The sequence below is a fragment of the Phalangium opilio genome, unplaced genomic scaffold (genome assembly GCF_054372755.1).
Source record: "Phalangium opilio isolate 3A_F unplaced genomic scaffold, DU_Popi_V2 ptg000217l_1, whole genome shotgun sequence".
Taxonomy (NCBI): Eukaryota; Metazoa; Arthropoda; class Arachnida; order Opiliones; family Phalangiidae; genus Phalangium; species Phalangium opilio.
In genome coordinates, this window is record NW_028324218.1 from 11,990,590 (window position 1) to 12,016,892 (window position 26,303).

At 39.5% G+C, this 26,303-nt stretch overlaps 1 protein-coding gene and 1 long non-coding RNA gene across 7 annotated transcripts in view; both read right to left on the reverse strand.

Annotated features, from left to right (window-relative positions):
- Positions 1-8,150, reverse strand: part of LOC149616327 (potassium voltage-gated channel subfamily KQT member 1-like) — a 50,591-nt gene extending 42,441 nt beyond the window's left edge. For all 3 annotated transcript variants that reach the window (XR_016376125.1, XM_089857609.1, XM_089857608.1), the window contains exon 1: positions 7,329-8,150. The gene's annotated coding sequence lies outside the window, so the exon portion shown is untranslated. The remainder of the gene's footprint in view (positions 1-7,328) is intronic.
- Positions 8,151-14,778: 6,628 nt separating this feature from the next.
- LOC149616329 (uncharacterized) lies at positions 14,779-21,457 on the reverse strand. Of its 4 annotated transcripts, none has more exons than XR_016376126.1 (6): positions 21,176-21,457; positions 21,047-21,102; positions 20,502-20,898; positions 17,981-20,419; positions 16,852-16,935; positions 14,779-15,573 (listed from the first exon to the last, which is right to left on the reverse strand). It is a non-coding gene; the product is annotated as an uncharacterized LOC149616329 (long non-coding RNA). The 4 variants fall into 4 exon arrangements; XR_016376129.1 differs by lacking the exon at positions 14,779-15,573 and having other exon boundaries at positions 16,831-16,935; positions 20,502-20,629; positions 20,692-20,898; XR_016376128.1 differs by lacking the exon at positions 14,779-15,573 and having other exon boundaries at positions 16,831-16,935; positions 17,981-18,133; positions 18,462-20,419.
- Between the last annotated feature and the right edge of the window lie 4,846 nt (positions 21,458-26,303).

Sequence of the window (26,303 nt, forward strand, 5' to 3'; positions counted from 1 at the left end):
TTTAAAGGGAGACTCTCAGCTGAAAATCTTAGTGCCATGTTTTATTTTTTCCTGGTTCGTTTCAATTAAATATGAAGCCTCAAATTTGTTTCTGATTTTTCAAACAATTTTTTCAATGAAAATTAAATTTTTTAAAATTTGTTAGGCTTAGCAATGGGTCTCGATTTTAGCACACGTACCTACCGGCCAATAAAAACCTCTTTAGGGATAGAGCCAAATCAGCCAATCCCGTGAGGGCTAGAAAATATTAAGTGGTATGCTGTCTGCTTCAAACAGGAAAAGCAGGGCGGGAAATAAGTATTTTTTCAGAGTGGGCTCGTTACCAGTGACTCCGCGGGGCCCGTCGTCTGCTAAAGTTTGTGGAAGATAGTAATTGTGTTGCAGCTTGACTCTGCTGAGGTGTAAAAGATGGGTTTTTAATTTTTTCCATCTCGAAGATCACAAAAAATAATAGTAACAATAATCTAAGAGCACAGATCTTCCCATTCCAAAGGCTAATAACTAGACACTCAAGATATACAACAAAATACGACCCGCCACATTTTAATATAATAAGATTACGAGAGTACTTTGAGTTTAAGTGAAACGTATAAAAGCATAAACCTGCTAATTACTAAAGTTTCTAATCCGCTTATCGTTAAACGATCGAAAACGCGTATTTCTTTCGAGTGCTAAAAAGTAGAATACATATTTCTGAACATAATGCAGACGACGCAAATGAGACTCGCCCGAGAAAACCTTTGGGGGTTGACTCTTATAAATCACGGGCGCTGATTGGCCGGTAGGTCACTTTATCAAAATTCAAATGCATGTTTTGGATACAAAACTTCAAATATTGTTTAACCCTATAAATAGCGCTTCAAAAAATCTGAAAAAATTCAAGGCGGCATATTTTAACATAAGGAATCAGAATAAAAATACTTAATTTTTGCCAATAGTGTCCCTTTAAGAGGAGAGGTAGCCCCCTACGAACCTATCACTATCTGAGGTGTAATTCAAGGTCATTTTAGATGGAAATCGCTGTCCTATATAGTATTTACGAGAGGTATTTCTGGTGGCGTTAATAAAACTTGTCGGTAAGCCGCGTGTGCCTTTTGTTAGTAGCTAACATTCCCTGAGAGGCAAATTGTAAGAGAAAGGCTGGCCCTTTTACTGTTCCTCTTAAAATAACACTCCATGGGTTAATACAAAGGGACTAGAGTGGCTGACACATGAAAGATAAAGAGCAGGGTAAATACCAAGGGGACCAATGTGGCTGAAACAGAAAGATAACAAGACGACCCAAGGGCTCGTAATAGTAGCCACATCGTACGAGTGAATAGCCCCTCTATACCTACCCTAATGAGTGGATAACCCCTCTATACCTTACCCTAATGAGTGAATAACGCTATCTTTTACAATGCTTAAATGTTTTACCGTGCATAAAATCAGAGTGAATAGCCCCTCGATGCCCTACCCTAAACAGTGATAAAAACTTCTGCCCGGTCGGTAAAAATTTATTTAATATGCTTTTGCCTCTCCAACCGCGAAGTTATATCTCCTGGCGTCCGATAAGATCATGACTCCTAGTTGAAGAGATAGAGAGAGAAGGGGACCGTGCTTGCGACAAACCTCTCTCTCCGAGTATAGCGCGTTATTCGAGACCGTTTCTTAACAAGCGATTTTAGGCGAGACTGTATAGTACTGGGCTGGCAAGTGAAAGGTCCGCGGTTCGATTCTCCGTGGAGGAAGAAGAGTTAAAAAAAATAATTTCTTTCCTGTATTAAGTTTAAATTCCACCTGTGAACTGCAACGTTAACTAATAGCGTTTTCCTTTGGGTCCTCGCGGAGCGCTCCCAAGGAGCAATAAAAATGGTAGTAGTAGTTTCTAGCTTCGTTAAAGACAGTTTTTGAAGAATAGGATCTCTTAGTTTTATTCCTCCATGGGAGCGCTCCGCGAGGACCCAAAGGAAAACGCTATAAAATGAAAAATATTTTCTCTCGACGTTCGAAAATGACTAACGAAAAATTTGATACTGCCAAAGGCAGGACTGTGACACTACTACAACAGGGCAGGTCAAACTAAGAGCCTCATCGTAGATGTACATCATACGATGTGGCTAAAAAAGAGGCAAATACGAAGGCAGGGATAGATTTAATTTTAGAGGTAGGGATGGAGAACGGTTAGTATTTCCTTCAGTCCGACTCATAGCCCAGTATAGAGCCCCTCCCTCCAACACGTAACGAATATTTAAAATTTTCTTATTGGCTCACTTAATCTACGTTTTGATGACGTTGCTGACGGGGACGGCGAAAAATACGTAATTCCTTTTGCACCTCTGTCGCTATGACCCGCCTCTTCTTTCATACCCATCCCATCCCGGGGAAGGGGTCCGGAACTTTGACGCGCGCCCAGATTACTCTGCTCTCCATTCCAACTTCTAAAATTAAATCTATCCCTGGTTAGTGATTATGTCCCGTTTGAAATTATTTTCCTTCATCTGCATTTCGTTAAGTTTTGACTTGCGTGGGTAATTTTTTAAGATGCCATAAAGCCCTCTTTAAAATTGGGAGTATTCTCCTGAAACACTTCGAACTTTATATTGCTGGCCCCTATGACGAGAAACCTTTACTCTGGAAGCTGAATACTATTCTTACAGAGATATCAATACACTCGACCCTTTCCTTGAGAGGTATTTTGTTTTGTACCTACCTACCGAATCGACAGCATAAGCTTTCGGGCAGTGCTGTCCAAGGCCACAGGAAGTATAAATGCGCATCGTACGCGGATGATTTAAACATCTTTATCCGGTCAGACTTAGATTTTCAGGTATTACGCTCCGCTCTAGACCTTTATTGTAACATCTCAGGTGCTTCTGTTAACTATGCTAAATCCTTTGGTTTGTGGTGCGGCGCGTGGCGCACTCGCTTAGATTGTCCGTTTAATATCCCTTGGCGCGCCGAGGGTGGAAAATTCCTGGGTGTTCATCTCGGTAATGAACGTTCTTACGAAGATAGAAATTGGCCGGAACTTTTGACGCGTCTTCAACGCACACTAGGACGATGGTACCGTCTAAGACACTTATGCTCGGTTTATGGCAGGGTCCTTATTATTAATCAGCTGGCCTCCTCTGTTTTGTGGCATCGCTTAAAAGTTCTTGACCCCCCTTCTGAGTTTGTTCGAGATGCACAAAGTCGCCTTTCCCGGTTCATGTGGGATGGTGTTCATTGGGTATCCTTTAAAACCCTTACTCTTGACAAACGTTTTGGTGGACTAGGTTTGGTGGATGTAGCCACTAAAATGAAAGCTTTTCGGTTGGCTCAAGCAGCTAATATACTTGAAGGAAATCCCAACGATTCCCCTCATATTGACATTGCGCACTCACTGCTTCGACTTAGTTTTCCCAATTTTACTACGATACGTACCCTTTTCATGATGGAACCTCTAACACCCTGCTCCATCCCGGCATATAACACATGTCTAACTACGTGGCAACTCTCACCATTGACCATTTCCCTCGACCTATGTCTTCGGGAAACGGTTTTCTCTTTTCCGATTTTTGACAATCGCTTTATTCGGGATAGGGATGGTGAAACGCTAAGCGGAATTCTACATTCCCGTTTTACCCTTAGTGGTATAAGCTCGATTGGTGACCTGCTTCACCATCGTTCACTCCGTTGGAAGAACTTTGGTGAAGTTATTCAATCTGATCGACCCTCCCGTTTTCTTCTTAAAACGTTTGACACTATTAAAGAATCAATTACGTTATCATTACCTCATATGTTTAATGAGTACGGAATTGTTCATGGACACATTTTTGGGGGCTCTTGTGACCCAGTTTTTAATCTTAAACCCGACCTTCGTTTTAGCCGAAATGTTGTCCCGCTGATAGATTTCACCGTCACAAAAACAATCTACCAATCTATGGTTCACCATAATATTGACCCCCCTACACCGTTTGCAGCACTTCCCTTGGTAACGCGCTTACCTCGTTTTAACATCTTTGGTGTATGGCAACCGTCACGCCGTTCGAAGTTTACGACTCGAATGGAGAACTCCCTTCAATGGCGCCTAATGCATGGTAGTCTACCTTGCCCTACGCGTATGTACCATGTCCATACTGATTATGCCACGCCCTCATGCCCGTTCTGTCCATGTGTTGGGTCTTTAGATCACATGTATCTTACTTGCCCGCTTTATGAGACAGTCTCCTCTCGCGTCCTTTTTTGGGTTCACGAGGTCCGACATCACGCTCACGATGATGCTGATATCTGGTTCCTTCCCTTAGGAACGAATCATGACTTTTGCAACCTAGCCTTTATTTTGCTAAAACGCGTTTTTTACGAGTTCTATAGCGCCATCCCGCGCAATACCCTGAACCCCTTAGACTTTGAAATTATAGTTGACCGCCTTGTTTCCAGGCATCGTCGCCTTACCATTGCTAGAGTTTCTGCTCTACGCTCTGGGAGTGACGATCCTGATTTTCTAAACGCCCATGGAATATCACCAGGGATTTTTCGGTTCGCCAGTACCCTTCCCCCTTAGTAACTTTTTTACCCCTTTTCTTTTTTTTTATATTTAAAAAAAAAACAAAAAAACAGACAACCCCTTAGTTTTGGATTTCTTAATTTAAATTGCTTATTTTGATTTGTAATTTTGTACCTCATTATTGTCATACATTGTAATTATCATCATCATATTGTCATACTGACATATTAAATGATCTGTCGCTATGACCCGCCTCTTCTTTCATAAGGGAAGGGGGTCCGGGACTTTGACGCGCGCCCACATTACTCTGTTCTCCATTCCTACTTCTAAAATTAAATCTATCCCTGTACGAAGGGGACGAAGGTGGCTGACACGTGAAAGAGAAAGAGAGGATAAAATTTGAAGGGGACTAATGTGGCTGACACATGAAAGATAAAGAGCAAGGTAACTACCAAGGGGACTAAGGTGGGTGAAACAGAAGGGAAAAAAGGGGGTAAATTCAAACCCGATGTGCGTTTGAGCTCTTCTTAAATAAAAATATCTATACATTTCTAACTGTACTGTTTTGTAATGAAATTAAATTTGTCGTTGATAACCACTATTTCATGAAGATGATATTGTTGTCGATAAGAATCTGGGAAGGAACCGGATTTCTATGCAATTTTAGCTAATTTTCAAGACTGAAACTGAGACTACTGATTACTCACAGAAGATAGGCCTATTGACTGTGTCATCCTTGTAGGATTTAGTTTCCTGCAATCGGAGGATTGAACAATTTAAAGTTTTATTTCAGCTTGGAAATTAAGCAATTATTTCATCGTATATGATTCTTTCAACCTAAATTTACAGCCATAAATTATGCACAGGATCTAACTTCATACATTTACTATTAAAAATTTGGTTTCGAAATAGATTATCTGAAAATTATTACAGTTGACTTTGTAAGCTACCGCTACTTTCCTTGAATTATATTGATTATATTTTGCCAAAATATATCGAAGCGTTATGAAATAAGGTAAAGTTGACTATAGTTTCAGAACTTTTCTGGACCTCCATAATTTCCTTTCGATTAAGTTTTACAATCGCTGATGAACACAATTCTTTAAGAATTGCACAAATTAAGAACACAGCCTTATATCCTTCGTTGATATAGACCCTTTTGTTGTTTGATGTAGGGTTAAGACGGTGCTATTTCACTATCGAAGGTTCCGTCTTAAAGGCCGACTTCCATCAAAAAGAATTCTAGCGAACTGAAAACCGAGCATCGAGACTAACAATGGAGCGACCGTGCCGATTTTCGAATCCCCGCTGGGGCAAAAGATGGAAGGGTTCTAGCGAACTGAAGATACGCAATAGAGAATACCCTACAGGGGAAAGCAAAAATTCGAGAGGAAATAAATTTGAAAGGATCTCTATCGTTCATCTTCAGTTCGCTAGAACCACATTGCACGGCTTTCAGTTAGCTAGAACCCTTCCACAGCGGGGCTTCGAAAATCGGCACGGTCGCTTCATTGTTAGTCTCGATGCTCGGTTTTCAGTTCGCTAGAACCCTTTTCTCTGGAAGTCGGCCTTTAAGAAAACATAGTGGTTCAACGCTAGACTCTCTTTTACCACCGACTTTTGAAAAGGATCTATTCGTCAACAGATTTTGGTCTTCAGTATTTTATTTAGTAAAACCTGGTTTAAGTAATTTATTTTAAAGATTGAACTCGACTGTAACATGTGGTTATTTTAACGACCGGATATTAATATCATTTACTTTCCTCAAACGCATAGTTTTAAAAAGAATGACCCTGTTTTTGACCGCTGATTCTGTTTAATAAAAAGTGACTACTAGATCATAAAGGTTTCATGTCTAATACGGTCCTGAACATCGTCGGTTTATTCGACCTTTATCGACAAACCATTTATGGTTAATTTCTACTGAAACCATTTTCAAACCTTAATACAAGTAAATTTAAATTATTACTGGTGTGATGTTTTAGTTTAAACCATGTAGAGACCATTTTTAGACCCCAGTGTATGGGTTTAGAATTTCAATTTAATCGATGACTGCCACGTTTTATGCCCGAGTTCAAATACATTCACTATATCTTATTTCAGAAAGGGGTTTGTTTGTTTATTTATTTATTCTTTATGCACAGTCACAATTAGTTACTGATTTTGATCAAAGTTTATGGTACAAATAAGTAACACCTGGGTAAGGTTTTAGAAGTGGTATTATGGTTCTGATGCATGGTTTTTTTAAATTATTTTTCGAAATTTAAAATTAGTACTGCTACATCACGGAGTTATTAAAATGTTTTGTTTAAATCAAAACTTTAACTTGGGAGGTTTCGGATAGAGCTCGGCATTATCTATCCATTATCCACGTTATTTTATCTTTATCCATACTCGAAAATCATCCACAGAACGTCCATATTATTATCCACAACTTTGTTTATAAATAATCGGTTATCCACCAATTTGTGGATAATGGATAGAAAATGCCGAGCTCTGGTTTCGGACCGTGGTCCATATTTAGCCGTTATTCATTCACAATTTATGCTTGATATAAGTAACACCATGGGAAGGTTTTTTAGAAGTGGTTTGGTTGAGTTCCTCAAAGATGGATCCGCAAACCCCAAGCCAATAAGCTTGCAAATAACATCCCATTATAACTCGTAACATTCTAGCACTATGATTAAAATAAGAAATTAATTGAATTTGAAAGCTATAAATATCTCTGTATCTTAACAAACCATTTCAAGCACTTAAGATAACTTAGTACTTAGTGCTTAAAATCATAGACAGGACACTAGGCCCATGAACACCCGATCAACACCTTGAAACTTAACAAATTCAAAAATACAACACTTACCTAAAGTACCGTGTTTAATCTTGATTCAACGTTTTCACTTGTTACTCTTCGCCATTTAACACATATTGCGCTTTATCATCCAACGTTTATAAAATCACTTTAAGGTAAACCTTCGTTTAAGAATACGATATTATTAAGAATAAATCTTTTCGAATCAACAACACTATCACGCGAGGATTGCGAAAATTATGATTCACGAAAATAAAAAGGATTTTTTCTTTATACAAGTTAGCAAAAACGAAAACCGAAAATCCTTTAGAAAAACTCCCTAATCATAATCCGATTTTGGATTTTGAATAAATTTCACGTCCTCCACAATGGCTTTTATCGCTGGCATCAAACGTATCCGCTATGCCCTTAGAGATAGGATCGGTATCACACGTCGGGTTTCGCGAACGGCAAGAATCTCCAACAGGTTTCGATTCTTTCCAGTATCTTCTTTTGTAAGTCAGTAAAATCGTTAACACTACCATAATAGTTCAATTTTCTTGTACAATTCTGGCCAAAATCACGAGTTTAAAGCGTAAGATACTAAGCCTAACATGACCTACAGATTTAAACGTTACGACGACAAAGCGCCATATTTAACAGAAGGAAGGGGGTGGTCGGGGTCTACCTACAAACACACGTTCAATTCAATGTGTGCGAGCCCCGACGGGAATGTACTGTTTGCTTCGAGGAGAAACGGACTACCCAACGACCTAGCTCTAAAACCTTGGCGTTCACCGACGCTCGTTCGCGCGCTCTCTCCCCTAGAAATTCTACTTCTCCTTCTAACAGATTCGACCCGTCTTTCCTCCCGTTATTTCACGACATGGATGGTGTAAACGTCTTGTTTACTGGATTGGTCATGCGGTAATGGAATTCAAAGTATAAACTCATTTGGTATATTTACCATACAAGAAAAATACACGCGTGAAGACATAAATTAACCCAGGTCTTTTGTTTTTAATAAGTCAAATAATTTCTATTGGAAGCCATCAATTGGGGCATGAAAAATGCGCTGCTTTTCAGCTATGACTTAACCAATTTCGATAATTCTCTTTTTATTAAATGAATTTCAAAAATTATATCCGTAACATTAGAACTCTTTTATTATGTTTGTCAATATTATTTTTATACCGTGTTTTGATTTGTCTTTTGTACTTCCAATTAACATAAATAAACCTGCCATTTTGAAAACCAAAAAAACTCACCCAATAGGGAGCTGCCAGAGAGGTGTGGCTTAAAATGGCTCCTCCCCTTTCCACCAAAATGGTGGCAAATTTGTCAGAGTAAAAGGCTATTGGGGGAAGGCGCCTGATTGGCTAAGTGATGGTCTGACGCTTAGTAGGGAAGATTTTCACCCCTTTGCCCACTCCCTATACCAAGTTTAATGTGAAATTGAACCGAGGTTTTCGGGCGGAGCTCAGAATTCAAAGCAATTGCATTAAATATGAACAAGATGGCCCAAGGGCTGGGCTCATGGTACAGAAATTTTGAGTGAATTGCCCTCTCGATGGGCTACCTTTAACGGTGCTAAAATGGTTACCTGCAGCGCCACGTAACCCTTAATACCTTGCACAGAAACTTTGATTGGATAACCCTTCGGTATTTTAACATTAGAAAAATCATTACCCGTTAACCAGCTCTTTCAAGGCACTTAACCATTTCTTCAATCCCAAATTAAAACGACAATGGAATGAATATTTGTTCAAGATGGAATTTGTGTTTCTTCGCGGACCTGGAGGGACTTCTGGAATCCAAAGTAATATAAAACATGGTCTCTCAAATGTCCCAACACGAGGAAATCACTCAAACTGCATTCCTATTGGCGAACCAACCATATTCTTGTTAACGGGGTCAATGTTTATGTAGGAATCCATATCAAAGTAATTGTTGTTTAAAAATTATTTTTTTTTCTACCATTGATACAAAATTCAAAATACCCACTAAGGCTATGAATATCATATTTAATTGTTCTTTTAAATTCTAGGTCAAGATCTTAAATATAGAGAGCTTTCAGTAGAATGCTGAGTAGTACGTCACACCCTTCTAAGTCTTACCAAGGTTCTGGCAGCCATATTGGTGGGTATCAGCTTTCGTTTTGCATTCAACCAACCAGTATGGCCGTGAAAATTATCTCACGAATCTTAGCTCCTCCCCCAACAGAAAGCTCCCTTTAGTAATACCCAGTTCACCTATCAGCTTGAGTTTCAATCTTCGATTTTCTGGAAAAACAATCCTGTACCCGTTTGAATAATTCCTCCTAGTGTCAGCCGTCAGCCGAGAACGACCCGGTCGATCCAACAACCTTTCTTTTTGGGTTCGAACGGCGTGCATGCACATGTAGGTTAGCATTTTCTATAAATATCCTTTACAGCTTAGGGTTTACATTGAAGGGGTGGTTGGTTATATGGTATGAAGTAAAAGTATATGCACACACACGCTTAATTGTCGCGATGAGGGTTTTTACGACAGTTATTGCAGGTGCAAATTACAATTATACCTTTTTTATTTAGCAAATCGAACGAACTTTAGTACTCAAATGTAACTCCATGACGCCAAGCGTGTTAAGGCTCGTTTTCACCGACCAATGTTTCAGGAAACCGTAATAATGTTTTATAATCATTGTGCGGAAAATTCGTCGGAAAAATAAACGCCGAGTCACCGTTTTCACTGAAACCAGAAGTAAGATGAGACCAGAAGTACTGAGCTAACCAAATTTTTCACTTGGCGAAAGTCAATATTCTTGATAACACACCAACCGTTGTCCCCCTGGTAGCGGCTTCTGAATTTTGCCTCCAAAACGTGAGACGCTAGTGGCGGTAGACGGCCGAACTAGATTCAAGCACCCGCGTCCATGTTCCGCGGATTTAGGTTGAGGGGAAGGGGGTTGGAAATATTTTTGGAACTCGACCAATTTTTTTCTCTCTAGTGTAGGCGCGATGGAAGCGACATAAAATCCTCAATTTTTTTCACTAGTGCCAGGATCTACTACTAAAGCTAGAGCTCTTTACTTCTAGTCTCATCTTACTTCTGCTGGATCTTGTAGTACGAGAGAGCGTGAGCTCGTGGAGACCTAGGCTTACCCTTCATGTTGCAAATTGCACCAGTAATAATCCATCGATTTTCTTTATAGTCTTTGCAAAAACAAAGTCTTCGGAACAGTACATTTATAGAAATTTTAAACTGGACAACCAAAACGTCTTTACTTGAAAGAAAAAGCAATGGCATTGAAACAAACTTCTCGTGAAATGACAAAAAATTACGCCTATGATGTCACGTATTCGTCGCTTCCTATTGGCCACCGCTTTGCACTCCTTAAAAAATTGAGGAAAAATAGAAACCAAATAGACCTTTTTGACGTGAAAAGGGGGGGCAGGCGCACTCTCCCGATACAGAGAGACTACAGCGTCGGCGCCAAAAAGCGAGATGGAAGACCCTCGTGTATTTTCCTCTTAGTCACATCGAAATGGTCTATTCCGTGCATGATGTCTAAAAATCTCAAAATTTGGTGGCAAGTTACCTCTGAAAAATATGCGTTACACAGGAATTTTACCCTATTTTGAGCCAGTGAAAACCAGCCTTTATAAAGGGAGGATCAAAAGAAAAAATCTAGTGATTTTTATCGATTTTTCTACTAATTATAAGACCTATCTGCATAGTGAAATATCCAGAAAATACCTCCTAATGATTTTAAAATTCAAATTAGTTTGAGGTTCATATATTAGGGTTTTAGAATTGGACGTTCTTCGCTAGGAGAACTCAACCAAACCACTTTTAAATATCCCCATTAAGGTTACTTATATGGATGCACTTGTTAAGTTCGGAAATAGACGAATTGGGACTGTACATAATGATAAAAAAAAACCAAACTTTCTCAAATATACAGGGTCTTTCTGATAAGTCTGCCATAAATTAAGGGGGATGTTCTTTGGGAAATATTGAGTAGAAAATGCTCTGTGAAATTTTGCCGTCCGCGTAACTGTTTACGAGTTATGATTTGAATGTTTTAGAGATGACCCCTTAATAAAATTATAAGTCATTGTCTTTCAGTTTCTTAAGTCAATTTAAGCAGTCATCCGTAAAGTAGTCCAAAATTAACTTGAAAACAGTTGACTGGGTGGCAAAATATTATATAACAGTTTTGACCCAAAATTGCCCAAAGAGCATTTATGGCAGACTTATCAGAAACGCCCTGTACATAACACTTTAGCGTGAGAATATTGTCCCCTTTTTGTGAATTAATTTTTCGCAAGATAAAAAACTAATTGTGACTGTTTGATCCCGAAACTGCGTTATTGTATACTATCTGTTGCCCGCGGCGTCGCTCGCGTGTAATAAGAACTTCCATCAAAATGATATAAAGAATAGGTAGATTTTATTGATGACTAATAGGCCTATTTTTGTTACACACTAGAAGCGAAGGTACTTGTCGTTGCCCGTCAGCCCGTCGGGACATTTTTTATTTCTTTTCATGCGGACATTATTCCATAAAGAAGGGTTTTAAATTTCTGGCCGCCATTTAAAAAGATGGCAACAAATCGAACCCAAAAGACCATAAGTTAAAGGAAACCACTGTACTAAATATTTGTGAAATCGGTTGAAACGCACAGACTTTGTTGCATAGAGAAGATTTTTTTTTACATTTCTGGTCGCCATTTTTTAAGATGGCGGCGGATTGGAAAAATCTTTCTTGGTACGCGCCTACTATTTATGAGTAACGTTCCTGCAAATTTTCAGCCTTCTAGGGCAAGCGGGTTGGGCTGGGTGTTGATTGTCAGTCAGTCAGTCAGGACTTTGATTTATATTATTGTATATTAGCTGTCTATCGGATCGAAGATATGGCATATTGGCATCCCGTCATTGCAAACAAAAAAGAAGCCTTTTTTTAAGAACGTAGTAATGGTATAAAGAACTGTTGGGTTCAATGGGCCATCGACCCAATAACGTCTACTTTGTTTGCTCCCATATAAAGGTTATACTTGAGTAACATAAACTAGATCGTATAGCCTCAACAAGTGAAACCTGTTGAATTCCTAAGAACGTTATCCCTTAAGTCGTCGGAAATCCGTAGGGGGATTTCCGACTCGCCCCATAATCGGCTAGAACTCCGGGAAATATTTTTCGAAACCTCATGCTACCGCCGGCCAAAATGAAACGCACTTGGTCGATTGCTCGTGTGGACAAAGGTTTCACCGTAAATTCTGCAAACAAGACGCAACGTGCAATAAGTACCACAGTAGCAATAAGAATGACACTTCGAATTGCCGTAATGCAAAATTTCTATAAAGTCAGGAGAGATTCAAGTTCTTTGTTTGACTTTGAGTCGAAAATTAACTATGACATCTTGACATCCGGGCCACTGTTTTCAATAGGGATGAACCGCTACCGATACCATATCGTTATTGGCACCGATACTCGGGGTTTCCGATTAGTATCGAATTAGTTGGTTTAATATGATAATAAACTGATACTCATTTAAAATGCATTAGATGGCGCCACATGACATTTTTAGGTCTTTCAGAAACGTGATTGATGGTGATAATATCTCATTTCTTCGTGATGATTTCTCATTTGTACGAATGTCAATCGTGGTGATTCCTCATAAGCAAAAATAACTATAAAACTGAACTTGATAAAAATAAAAATAAATATTTTATATCAAAATATTTTGAGATGACAAAACTTAGAAGTTAGTTTCGCAAATATTTTTGTAGTTTTGAATTAATTTAATTTTTTGCTTTCAATACTTCAATGATAAATCACTAACAGCAGAAGTGGATCATATTACAGCTCCCTAATATGATCCACTTATGCTAACAGTTACTAGAATTATAAGGGTAAAAGGGTATCTCAGCATTTTATTTTGGAAAACCTCTAATCATTATACCACAAGTAGAATAATCATCTCCTTTTGGTATTTTTGATACATATGTAAATGGCACTGTCCTACTAAAAGTATCGGAAATCGGTTGAAGTATCGGGTTATTGGATCATAGAGAGCAAATATCGGTATCGGTTCCTGTTTGCACCGGTATCGATCGGTATCGGCCATCTCTAGTTTTCAAGTTTAGATTGGATTATTTTACGGATGGCCCCTTAAAGGAAAGGACCAACACTTTTGCACATTAATTTTAAATCAAAGGCCATGAAATGAGGGTCTAAGGTTTGCTAGTAGTATTGTGTTTTTGAAATAATTTTAATTAATTATAATTTAATACCAAATTAGAAATGGAAAGATATGAAGCGCCATTTTTAAAAACCATCTGTTCGCTCCTTTCCTGTGATTGGACGAAGTGCTAACGAATCCAAACGCTACATGCGTCTGACATCACAGTCTCTTTAAATTATTAGAAAAATGGCGCTATGGTGAATGGGTTATTTTGCATTTTAAAAAATAATAATATAAATAATTAAAGACAAATTATTTATTTTCGTTACCATTTTCGTATTTTTTACTAATTGTGGACCTTTCCTTTAATTAACTTAGCAGTGTCTATTAGTTTCTAAATTAATTTTAAGGGGTCATCCGTAAAATACTCAAACAATAAATCGAAATCAGCGACCCGGACGGCAAAAGTCATAGGAATTACATTTTCACTCAAAATTGGGCAAAGAACAAACCCTCTTGATTTATGGCACACTTATCAGAAACACCCTGTACAATGTGCACAATTTAGTTAATGTAACTAACAGGGGAGCTCATAGAAATCAAAAACATATATTCACTAGCTAAGGTATTTAACGTTGCTTGGGTGTTCAAAGAGACTGAAATTAGGAAAGTTTCCTGTCCATGTAGACAACAAAACACTAAATAGTCCTTGGTTATGTGGTTTTTTAACATATTTTGCATATTTTTTAACAATCCAACGAGACTTAATTAGTGGTTGATCAGAAAGCTGAAATGCTACGCGTCTTGAATACAGCGTTCTTAACAGGCTTAACGGGCTAGGAGTTCACTGAACTAACCTTGAGGAACTAAACTTTTCCCTAGTGTTACTGATGCTTGTTTCCCAACACGAAAATCTAGTACAGTAAACCAAGGATTGTGCATAATTTCAAAGCTAAAACGGGTCGATTCTTGAAGTGATATTTACCTGGATTCAGCTAGAGCGCATGCATTGTAACATAGAAGACTATGACCTAGGTTTTAATCGATTTATTCACATTTTAGTAAGTTTTCTACGCGAATCAGAGTGTGATATAGGACAATAGGGTTTATAAGACGAGACTTAGAAGTAATTTATATAAGTAAAGTAAAAATAGGGTTTTCACTTAATTAATTGTCGTAAAAAAATATTTTTTTTATGGAAGCCAGTCATGTCACTGTGCCTTAAGAAAATAACAAGTTATTTAAACGCCCGAAGTATAGAACGGTAATGATGGGAGAACAACCGTGCCGTGAAAACCTGTGCTCCTCTGTTTTTGATTAATTCTATACTACTGTGAAAATAATTAAAATATTTAACTGTTGAATATTCATGTTTAAAAATAAATCTTTACAGTGATTAGTCATGTTTAGGTTAAAGTGTTTTAAATTAATTAGAAATTTTTTCTTGGTGATATTTCATTCTGGGCAAAATGAATAGATTATTTTCAAAAGTAAAATAGAGTCATGTTTTTCCAGTGTTTTCTTTAGACGGAACATCCGCTGTGTGGATCCAAAGACGTTACACGTGGCTTCAACAAAGGGACTTAGGTGGAGTGGCAACTTTGAAGCCCCACCTAACTTCTTTGAATCTACATACCGGAGGTTCCATCTTAACGTTCGTACTGCGAGGCCCTTTGAAAAGTGTCTATAAAACGGAAACGCTCATTAAATCTTCCATGTAGATTCAAACACTCAACTTTTCGGAGAATCAGTAGAAAGTGTCTCAACAGAAAAAAGTTAACACTTGACTAAACTATTTGACTCACAAAATGAGGTTTCTGCTTCAATGCTCGAAGATCTACCATGGCATGATCTTTTGTAAATTCTTGTTAAAAGTGGGGTGGCGAAGCGCTTTCGCCTCGCAGCAAGAGGATCCCTGGTTCGATTCCGGACTGTGGCACCGGGTGAAAAATCTGGGTACAAACCCTTCTGTGTAGTGTATGCAAGTTCTCTCCCCGCTTGTTAAAAGGAGTTTTCCTCCGCGGTCTAACCCGGTTTCTCTTTTCCATCAAAACTTGCAGAGGTTAACAGTAATAGTATAGGGCGCTGTAGGTTAGCTGTGGCATAGGGGATAGCCACCACCCCTCTATGCATTGTTAAGGGACCCACCTGTAAACAAGCCACAGGCTTAGTGTGGAAATCCCCTCATAGACAAAGCTTAGATTATTATTAAAAGCATTACACTTAGTTAACTAAAAATACGTTTACTGTCAACTATATGACTAAGCCAGGCTCGTTAAGTATACAGGAAGGGAACTCGTGTTCTTTGGGTCAGACTGAGTTAAAAGTGTCAAAGAACATGGGGTCTAAAACATTCAGTTTAGAATATCCTAAAACCAGGAAATTGGCGCACACGAGGAGTAAGACATATCCGAGTGCCCATCTTGTTTAGACAATTTCAATAGCCTCCAATCTAAGAACACTAATGAGCCTTTATCTAGCAGAAGAAGACGTTTAAAGAAAGAAGTGTGCCTAAGCTGGTATTGAAGTGTAGTTGCACAAGAGTGGATATTTTGAACAATGCCTTTAAATAACGATGGTAACTTGGTACGAATAAAAGAAACTTGAACTCCAACCTCTTGTGCTGTTACACTTTGAACTACTTTACATTACCAGCTTAGGCACACTTCTACCTTTAAACGTACCTTCTTCTATGGATTTATAGTTACAATGCTTAAACTTGTAGATAAATTATCAGTTTGGAAATGCGTTAGTAAAAAATATATTTTAAAGGGACTGTTAAGAAGGCATCGGCATCTGGTAAAAATTGTTTTAAATACGTCAGAGGCACGTGACTGAGGAAAGGCGTGGGTCAAAGAAGCTTAGTTCCTTTTATTTCAAAAACTACTATTTAGGAGAATTAGCGCTGGAATCTCCCAAAAATACGAGAACCAGGTGTCCAGTCTCACTCCATGTGGACTCTTTGTATCTTGTTGTCACGTGGTGCCCGTGACGTATTTGAAACAACTTTTGCCCACCTGCCGATGACTTCTTTACAGTCCCTTTAAGGCATTAAAATGATTAAAAGCTCTAGTTGGAAGCAGAACTCGAAAGTGCAACGCAATATATAATTTCTGGAATAAGTGAAATTTAGTGAGAGAAATTGAGAAGCTCAACGTCTGAGTATAATTGAATTAAGTTTTATGAATTTTATTAATCAAATTATATTAACTCTCCCTACCCTTCTAAATCAATTTCCAAAGGAAGGGTTATCTTTCGAATCATTTTAAGTTGGTACCGATACGTGTGTAGGAAAATCTATAGCAGCAATGCATAGTTGCAAGGCCACGTATCGCCAAAGGGGGCGATAAATTGAGTTACGCGGCTACCTTAATATAAAATGTGTACAGTAAGAGTGAAGGTTATTTCAAGCATAAGTGTACATACCCATGTAAGTTACCACTCTATAATACAGTATGTTTCAAAAAGGGTGTTTGGACCGAAGTACAGTAGGGTCTTAGGGCGATAAACCTGAAATGAACTGGGTTTTAATTTTGAAGAGATATTTTCTCATGCATGTCTATACTCCGCTATAGTATAACCTCTATGGTACCTAGATATTTTCGGATCAAAATTAAAGGGATTCTTCGCCCTACGCGTTAGTTTTCCTGCACGAAGCACTGGGATGTAACCCTATTGGATGTCTTGTACCACCTGATGGATATGGGTACGTCCCAGTGCTGCGCGTGAAAGCCTGACGGGTAGTGTCCATTACGCGTCATTACGGAAACATAATTCCTCGTATGTTCTTTAATATTGTAGATAGAAACATGGTTTCAATTGATATTTTCATTATTTTATACGCTCTTTTCGATAAAATGTAAATTCGAGCCTTCAATAAATTATAAATTTGGTTCTTGGAAAAAAATTGACATTAAATATAAACAATTCACGTGGTAATTTTAATTAATTTTTGTCCGGCAAATTATCTCACTGTCTTCTCAAGTGGTCTAACCTAGTGGCCGTCCTAGTAAAATCATACTTTCACCAAGAAGCGATATCTAGTTTACTTGGGAGAAGGTCTAAGATGCCTAAGTATTCGCGCGCCATAGTCCAGCCCCCCTTTCAAAATACAAGGGGGTACGTAAAAGGAGACCGGGCTATTTCACCTCTCCTCAGTCGGAAAATACGTAATTTTTGTCATTCGCGTCGGGCTGACGTGACTTTTCAAGAACTAATGAGATACTGGTTGTAATTTAGAGTTGGGGATTAACTCCGGACCTACGTTTGGACTCGAGACAAAGCTAGAAAAGTGGCGAATTTATAACTTCTCCCTAGTCAACTAGATATCACTTCTTGTTTTCACCAAGCATTTAAAATATCGCATAGCACAAAGCCAAATTTACTGTAGAAATTGTACAAAATACAATTCTTTGAAATCAACGAAAAAATATAAAATAATAAAATGTAAATTATGATGATTGATGAGCAGAACCTGTTTAATAATTTCGAAAACTTTGGGAAACAGAAGCATAACCTACTACATTGAAGTCTTACAGGAAGAATATTTTGTCACCTTATGGTTGAAGGGACCTTGTCACATTTGGAGTACTCTAGCTGCCGCCCACCTCCTGAATTGATTTTCGTTATCATTTCCCTGCAGGCATCTTGCTTCGAGAGAGGCAAGGTGTCGGTTACGTCAGATTAGACTTCACTCAATCATCGGGCCCTGCGCAAAGGTCTCACAGTTAAGGGCCGAGCCTTATTGAAACAGGGTACTGGTCTAAATATTGAAAAGATTGGCGGTGATAATAAATTGTTATGGAGATGAAACTAAAGAGTTCTAAAGGAATTTTAAACAGAGGATAAAAAAGTCACAAAATTAAGGCGATGTTCCATGCATTAATCTAAGAAGCGAGGAACTGAAAAGGAGAGGTATTGTTTAGACCAATAACCGCAGTTGTTAACTCCCACAATGGAAAATACAGGGGATGGGGGTAGAAAATCTTTAGAACCAGGAATACATAGATTTCATTAACTTGTAATCTTTAACAGACCACATTCTGGGCTTCTCTGCTTGAATTAAAGAGGAGGTGTAGAAACCGTCACCCCTGACGTCCTGCTTAATGTATTTGAACTTAGAAGCCACGTGATTTTGACGTGGCTACCGACTTGTGCCGAGATTTCCGAGACCTATGAGCGTCGAACCCGAATGTAAAAAAGGTTATTTTTGCGTGTTTTGAAGGATAAACCTAGGATCGACGGTTGTCTCAAATACTATGGGGTCTATATGGCTTCTGAAAGATTCCAAAAAGATAAAATTTATGTTTAGAATATCACGTGGTCAATGGCATCCGCCGTATTCTGCAGGCTTAGCCTTCCGCGCCCACTTGGATTCTCGTCGCTCATTGGTCCATAGAGAACTGGATTCTGGCTTTTGATTGGCGGCTTAGGTTTCGAGGCGAAATTGGATTCTGGGCTGAGATTGGATGTTCATGCAAGCACGGAAAGATAGTGGTTCAGTTCAGTTAGCTTTTCAATTGACACTGAACGTACGGTGTAATGTCAGCATTTTGTGTCGGTTATCGTCAAAGGTCAGTGCAATAACCTTTAACCTCTATGTTTAAGTTCTTTACGCCATCTATTTCGTGAACCTTCAAATAGCAGACTATTTTCCCCAATTCCCACATGTTTAGGGTTAGTGTACTGTATCTCGGTAACATGACTCTGGAATGGAAGTTTGTAACGATAGTGTACTTTATGGTAGACGAAGTATAATTTTACATTTTAATAATATAACTTCACAATCTTTACTAAAATATAGCATTGTAACAGGGGTTAATTCTGGTCGTCAAAAACCTTGTAGCAGAGGTGTTTTATCATTGAAAGGGGCGTATGTAGCTGAACCATGCAAGACTATCTAAGATATATTGTGCGCAATACACTGGTTAGGCTTTGGAGAGCCTATTTGTCTTTATGAAAGAGAGATTCCAATGCACAGAAATTGAAGACTTAACTGTTCTGATATACCATTCCAGTTCACGGGTAGAATGTATCATGTCACCAAGTAATAAGCTGAGAAAAACGAGCGTAAAAACGCTGCTGTAGGTTGAAGAAGCCTAAAACAATAGATTTTCGGTTATAATTCCCGGGTTTAATCTTGGCATTTCTAATTTCTGTTAGTCCTGGATGAGTACTAATTGTTGGTATCGAGTACCTTGATCGAATATCAATACAAGTACTTGTACCAATAATAAGTGATACATATCGTGAAGATTACCAATTACATGAATGAAATTCGACATATAAATGCTCGAACGAAAGGACACCATTAAGACTTCACCCTGTTTCGATAGTGTCGCACACTCTATGGTATAAGCTTGAATGAAACGTATCTTATTGATTGCGTTCAACTTATTTTCGCTTTTCAACTAACGATTTAACTGACGTTGTAGCTTCTCCAGTTTCACATATAAAGACGACACACTTCTATATTAGGCAAACTTACACTCTACTATCACTTAAATCTAAGATTTGCCTAAATGGTCAATTAGGCAAACGAAAAAGTCGAAACAGGAAGCTTCTTGTAATATGTCGGCTTCAATCAGTTTTATTGATACTTTCTACCAAAAATCTAATTTAACATTATAATTATAATAAATTTATACAGAATGATATTTCAGAAGATATAGCTTTATTTTGACCCGTTTATGAAGAAACGTCGCTACTCTCATGACAAGAGAGCAAATTTTTGCCGTTGTCATATAATTGCTTATTTATAACATTTTACATCCAAATGTACCTTCAAACATTATCTCTTATCTTTTACACAAGCAGGCTGATGTTACTTCATTTGAGGTGACATTAAGTAGCAGCAAATCCTGTATATAGATAGTTTACACAAATGGAGCATAAATGAAACTTACACCAGAAGGCCGGGCTGCATGGAGGACAAAAAGAGACGGGTTTCTGTCCTCCTGGTGTAAATGGTATGATTCCTCCAGATGTGCAAATCCTGTATATTAAGATCAAACCTTTGTGAAGCCTTAAAACATTATTAAATTTTTGTAATATTTTCTAAATAAAGTGGTAAATACATGGTATTTGATGTTAATTATAACAATTTCAAGTTAGTATTATAGATTGAAGCGTGGACGTTATCAATATTGACTGTAGTAGCCCATTCGTGTGACACTGTCAATTATACCACTGTTTTATCCCAAATCTTTAGCACAACAAAAACTCATTCACATTTATATTGTTAGACACTTCAGTAACCATATTTACCAGTTGAAAGTACTGCAACATTAACTTTTAAACCCATCTATCATAATTTCTTTCTTTGATTATATCATACGTACAGTTAATGGTATCCCATAGGGGTAGGATTGCCTATGGGGCTGTGATACTTTGAATGTTTATACTGAATGACGTTTTTGTCTCATTACTCTTGAGTGAACCCACTTCAGCATATCGGTAGGATGTTATTATATACTATAATTAATATTCTATATTGCATTAATTTTATAATTATTATGAGTATTGAATGGCTTTAATAATGGTCAGTTGGCTCATTCGATGCTCATGTTATTTACTAACGACGCAGAACGATAAATGAAGTCACATTAATGATTAAACTTACATAACACCTAAGCCTTGGTTGAAATAATTTTCGATCACGAGCTGAAACGTCTTACACTATAAATGAACGTTTACTTTTATTCAACTATATTGTCACAGATTATTTGCAATTGATAAAATAAAAGCATACCCGTCCAATGCGACGATTTAAGTAAATCGCTCTTCTTCAAATAGGCATCCGTACTTAGCAAAATATTAACCGTACCGGTGTACCCAAGTCGCCTCTAACAATGATGAAGTGTAGTCTGCTACGTTCAGCATCAGAAACTAAAGCAAAAGCACCGGTGAGTTAACCGGTTGATGGCGCTGAACGATTTACCTATCGAAAAACCGTATTTCAAATTTGGTGGACATCCGCAATTCAATTTCGTCTTGAAAGTCGAAACCTAAGCCGCCAATTCACCACTTTAGAGATAAGAACTGCGCATGACCAGAACAGTGGCGCGCTCGTGTGAGGAAACAGGGAACTTAAAGTTATGTCACTTGCATCGTCTGCTTTTTTACCATGCCGCTTGAAGTTCTGTTCTTGAGTGTAAGCCTTGCACGGATGATATATATTAAAGGGGGGCAATATATGAAACGCGTTTTCGTTACTTTTGACGTTTGAGTTTCTGATAGTAAAACTGTTAAGTGATCAACAGCAAAACTATGTTCGATATTTCTACACTTAGAAATGTGTTAGATACACCAAAGGATTATAAGAAGAATAAAGCCTGGGTTAAATCTTTACAAGATTTTGCTGGTAGTACCGAAGAAGAATTTATTCGATTATACCAATATAATCGACCAAGGCAAACGAAGGGACACAGTTTAAGGGAGGAAGGCTATGTTCAGAAAATATTTTACAACCCAAAACCTTTTGAAGAATACAATGATGTTTGTGCCGTGAGGGCTAATGTTTTTCCTTCAATGAAAAAAGGAAACTATTCCGTAATACTAGGGTTCCTTTACGGACCAATGAGCGAAGAGAATCCAAGTGGGCGCGGAAGGCTTAGCCTGCAGAATACGGCAGCTTATCTATGTTATAACCGTTATCACAGTAGACAACCTCACAAGGGGGCGTCTACCAAGTTGTAATCTAGACTGGCCTATTCGGCCTACGGACACACTCGCTAACGCGCTGAATAAAGCTAGTCAAATCTATTATCGGCCTCTCTAATTTATACCCGTAACATGGTGTCAGAAGTGGGGTACCTCTGTTTTTCGCGTTACGCGTCGCGTTGCAACTAAGTCGTGAGTTTCGATTTAGTCGGCGGTTACCCTTGGTCTCTACGTGTATACGTCTTCAGCTTTCAACGTTTATCAACCCGACATGGCTGCATTCAGGGCCCCGCCGCCCTTCCTGCCTGGCGACGCTCCCGCGGACTCTTGGGAAGATTGGAAAGAAGAATTTGAGATATTTGCCAAGGCAACCGAACTGGCGTTAAAGCCGGCAGACACGCAAGTTAACACTTTTTTACATATTATTGGACCGGAAGGGCGAAGGCTGTACAAGATATTGGACTTTGCCCCACTCTTCCCACCGGCCACTACCAGGACATTGCAAGATATTTACGATGCCTACACAGCATATTACGCCCCGTATAAGCACCTGAATGAAGAGATTCACGACAGGGTACGTACCAATCTCGACCGTAAAGACCCCGATGACGATTACAACACTGAACAGCTATACGTACAAACATTAACAATAAACGCCACCTCGTTCGACAACTCGGCCCAAGACTGGGTAACGACCATCAAGATCAATAACCAACGAGTTGCGGTCAAAATGGATACCGGTTCCCAGGTGAATGTACTACCAAGCATCCTCTTCCAAAATTTACCCGACACTCCATCCATTCGACCAGCACAGAGGAGGGTTATGTCGTATTCAGGTCATATCGTCCCGATGCTGGGATTGGCCGACATAAAGACTACCTCTGAGAATGCACAACGCGTGTGTACATTCTACATTACTGCACAGAACACTATACCCATCCTGGGTGCAACCGCACTAACAGAGTTGGGAATTATACAGAGATTGGACAGTCCAGCGGAAAAGGTTCTAACAGATAAACAAGTATGCCACCTAACTCCACAGAAGAACCTTCTCCCTTGTCAGATAATACAACAATTCGAAGACGTTTTCGGACCCATGGGATGCCTACCGGGGCAGCATCATATCGCCTTAAAGGGCGACGCCCAGCCGTGGATAGTTCCAGCCAGAAGTATACCCCATGCATTCCGAGAACCTCTGAAGAAAGAGCTGGCCCGCATGCAGGATCTGAAAGTCATCGTCCCAGTGACCGAACCTACTGACTGGGTTCACCCATTGGTGATTGTCCCGAAGGGAGATAAATCTATCCGTGTATGCCTGGACCCCCGAAGGCTGAACAAATCAATAAAACGTGAACATTATAAAGTCCCGACCTCGCAAGAAATCTTCAGCAAGTTGCAAGGCTGCAAGATATTCTCTGTCTTGGATGCGACGTCTGCATTCTGGCAAATAAAGCTGGATGAACAAAGTTCCCGACTATGCACTTTCTCCACTCCATACGGGAGATTTCGTTTTCTGCGCATGCCCTATGGAATATCAAGCGCCTCCGAGATATGCCAAAGAATCATGAATGACTTATTTGGTGATGTACCCGGGGTTGACGTGTCAACGGACGATCTTATAATAGCGGCCCCCACAGCGGAAGAACACAACGAAAGATTGACAGCTGTACTTACACGGGCAAGGGCTGCAGGCATAACATTTAGCAAGAAGAAACTACAGTTGGCAGTTCCAACCATCACCTACCTTGGACACAGAATCTCTCAGTCTGGGGTTCATGTTGACGGAAAAAAGGCGTCAGCAATTGAGGCACTAACACCACCCACTACCAAGAAAGAACTTCAACGATTCCTGGGTATCATAAATTACCTTAGTAAGTTCATTCCGTGCCACTCTGAGAAGGCTGCCCCGTTACGACAACTACTAAAACCAGCGGTGGAATTTGTGTGGGATACGGTCCCTCAAAAGAGCTTCGATGGCCTTAAACACGACATCATGAAGGCACCAGTCCTAGCCTTTTACAACCCTCAAAAGCAAAGCGTACTGTCCGTAGACGCTAGCCAAAGCGGTATAGGCGCTGTTCTACTACAAGGAAATCAGCCGATAGAGTATGCGTCCACATCTCTCACCGAAGCCCAGCAAAGATGGGCCCAAATTGAGAAAGAGCTACTTGCGGTAGTCTATGCGGTCGAACACTTCCGCTATTATATAGTGGGCACTAAAGTTCTGATTGAGACTGATCACAAACCACTACTTGCCATTGTCGAAAAACCACTTAATGACCTCTCGCCCCGCCTACAGCGTTTGGTTCTGAGATTATCCAAATACGAATTCAAGATGGTCTACGTACCTGGAACACAAATGTACATAGCGGATGCCCTATCCAGGTCTCCGGCCCTATCAACCGATATAGATACGAAGGATATGGAAGGACCCACTGCCAGTCTGCATTCAGTCAGAAAACAAATTAAAGGAGTTCCAAGAAGTCTCAGCTAATGATAAGGACATTCAAGCGTTACGCAGCTACATTCGGAACGGATGGCCTAAATACAAGTCCACCAGATCAAACATAATCCAAGCGTACTGGACCATAAAGGACGAAATACACGAAGACGAGGGCCTACTGTACAAAGGTGAACGGCTGATAATCCCAACAGCGCTTCGAAATGACATCATTCGACAAATACACGGAGCACACCAGGGAGTAAACTCGTGTTTAAGGAAAGCCAGAGTCCATGTATACTGGCCAGGAATGACAAATGACGTAACGAAACATATTCAAGCATGTCCAATCTGCCGCATGAAGGATAGAGCAAACACGCACAGAACAACAACACCACACCCTGCTCCGGAAAGGCCATGGGAAACAATTGGGGCTGACCTGTTTCACCACAATCAGAAGACAATGTTACTCTGCGTCGATTACCACTCGAAGTTCGTGGAAATTGATGAGATGAGAACCACTGATGCGAAAGCCGTAATAAGGGCCATGAAACCCCATTTTGCGAGATATGGAATTCCTCAACGCATTGTAACGGATAACGGTCCTCCCTTTAACTCGAGGGAATTCGCGGAATTCTTGACTCAATGGGGAGTAGACCATAGCACCTCAAGCCCGTACTTCCCTCAATCTAACGGTATGGCCGAGAGGCACGTTCAGACGATTAAGAATCTCCTGGAGAAAGCCAAGCACTCGGGGGTTGACCCCCAATATGTCCTTCTGGAATATCGAGCGACACCTCTGCCAGACCTCCCAGCGCCATCCCAGATGTTGATGGGTAGACTAATCAGGACTCAGAACACAATGGCGTCCCACGCACTGCAACCGAAGTACAAAATAGCCGGGACCTATAAATCCTTGCAAGATCGCCGTAATAGGATGATTAAAGAAACGAAAAGTAAACCCCAAGGAAACCAAATTAAGCAATATCAAATTGGTGAGCCTGTATACTACAATGATGGACCAAGAAGATGGCTTCCAGCCAGCGTAATAGACAAGACACAATATCCCGACTCTTACATAGTTAGAACAACTTCAGGGGCAATCTACAGGCGTAATAAATTCCATCTCCGGCCAAGGATACAACTTCCTAGTACAGATATACCGGTTAACCTCACGTTTGGCACGAGCCAATTCAAACACAGGAAACCTAACCTTCCAAACGTACCCAGTCAATATCCCGAACGTGAAGAAACCAGTTCCTGTGAAGTACACATGCCCATCTACCGACCCGGACCTGGTTCAGTACTAACGACAGAAACGACAACCCCTCGACCAGTCACAGCCAATCAAAACCAGCCTCTACTAACGACAGAGCCGACAACCTCTCGACAAGTCACAGCCTGCAGTCCAAATCCGTTACCACTGACTTATCCACGTTCGGAGGCTAATCTACAAACCACCCGAACATTACCGGAAAGAATGAGAAAACCACCTGTGCGATATGAAGATTACGATATGCTGATTTCGAAACATACTTAAATTTTCTAGCAATTTGTAAAAATCGATGTTAAAATTGTTAGCTTTAATTTTCTATTAATTTGTAAAGTTTTATTCGAAACATACTTAAATGTTCTAGCAATTTGTAAAATCGATGCTAAATTTGCATTTGATGTTAATGCTTTATTGGCGAGACGTTATTTTTGTTTTCAAAAAAAAAAAAAAAAAAGGGAACGTGATACGTGGCCTATTATCATGCTGCGACCTTATCTATGTTAT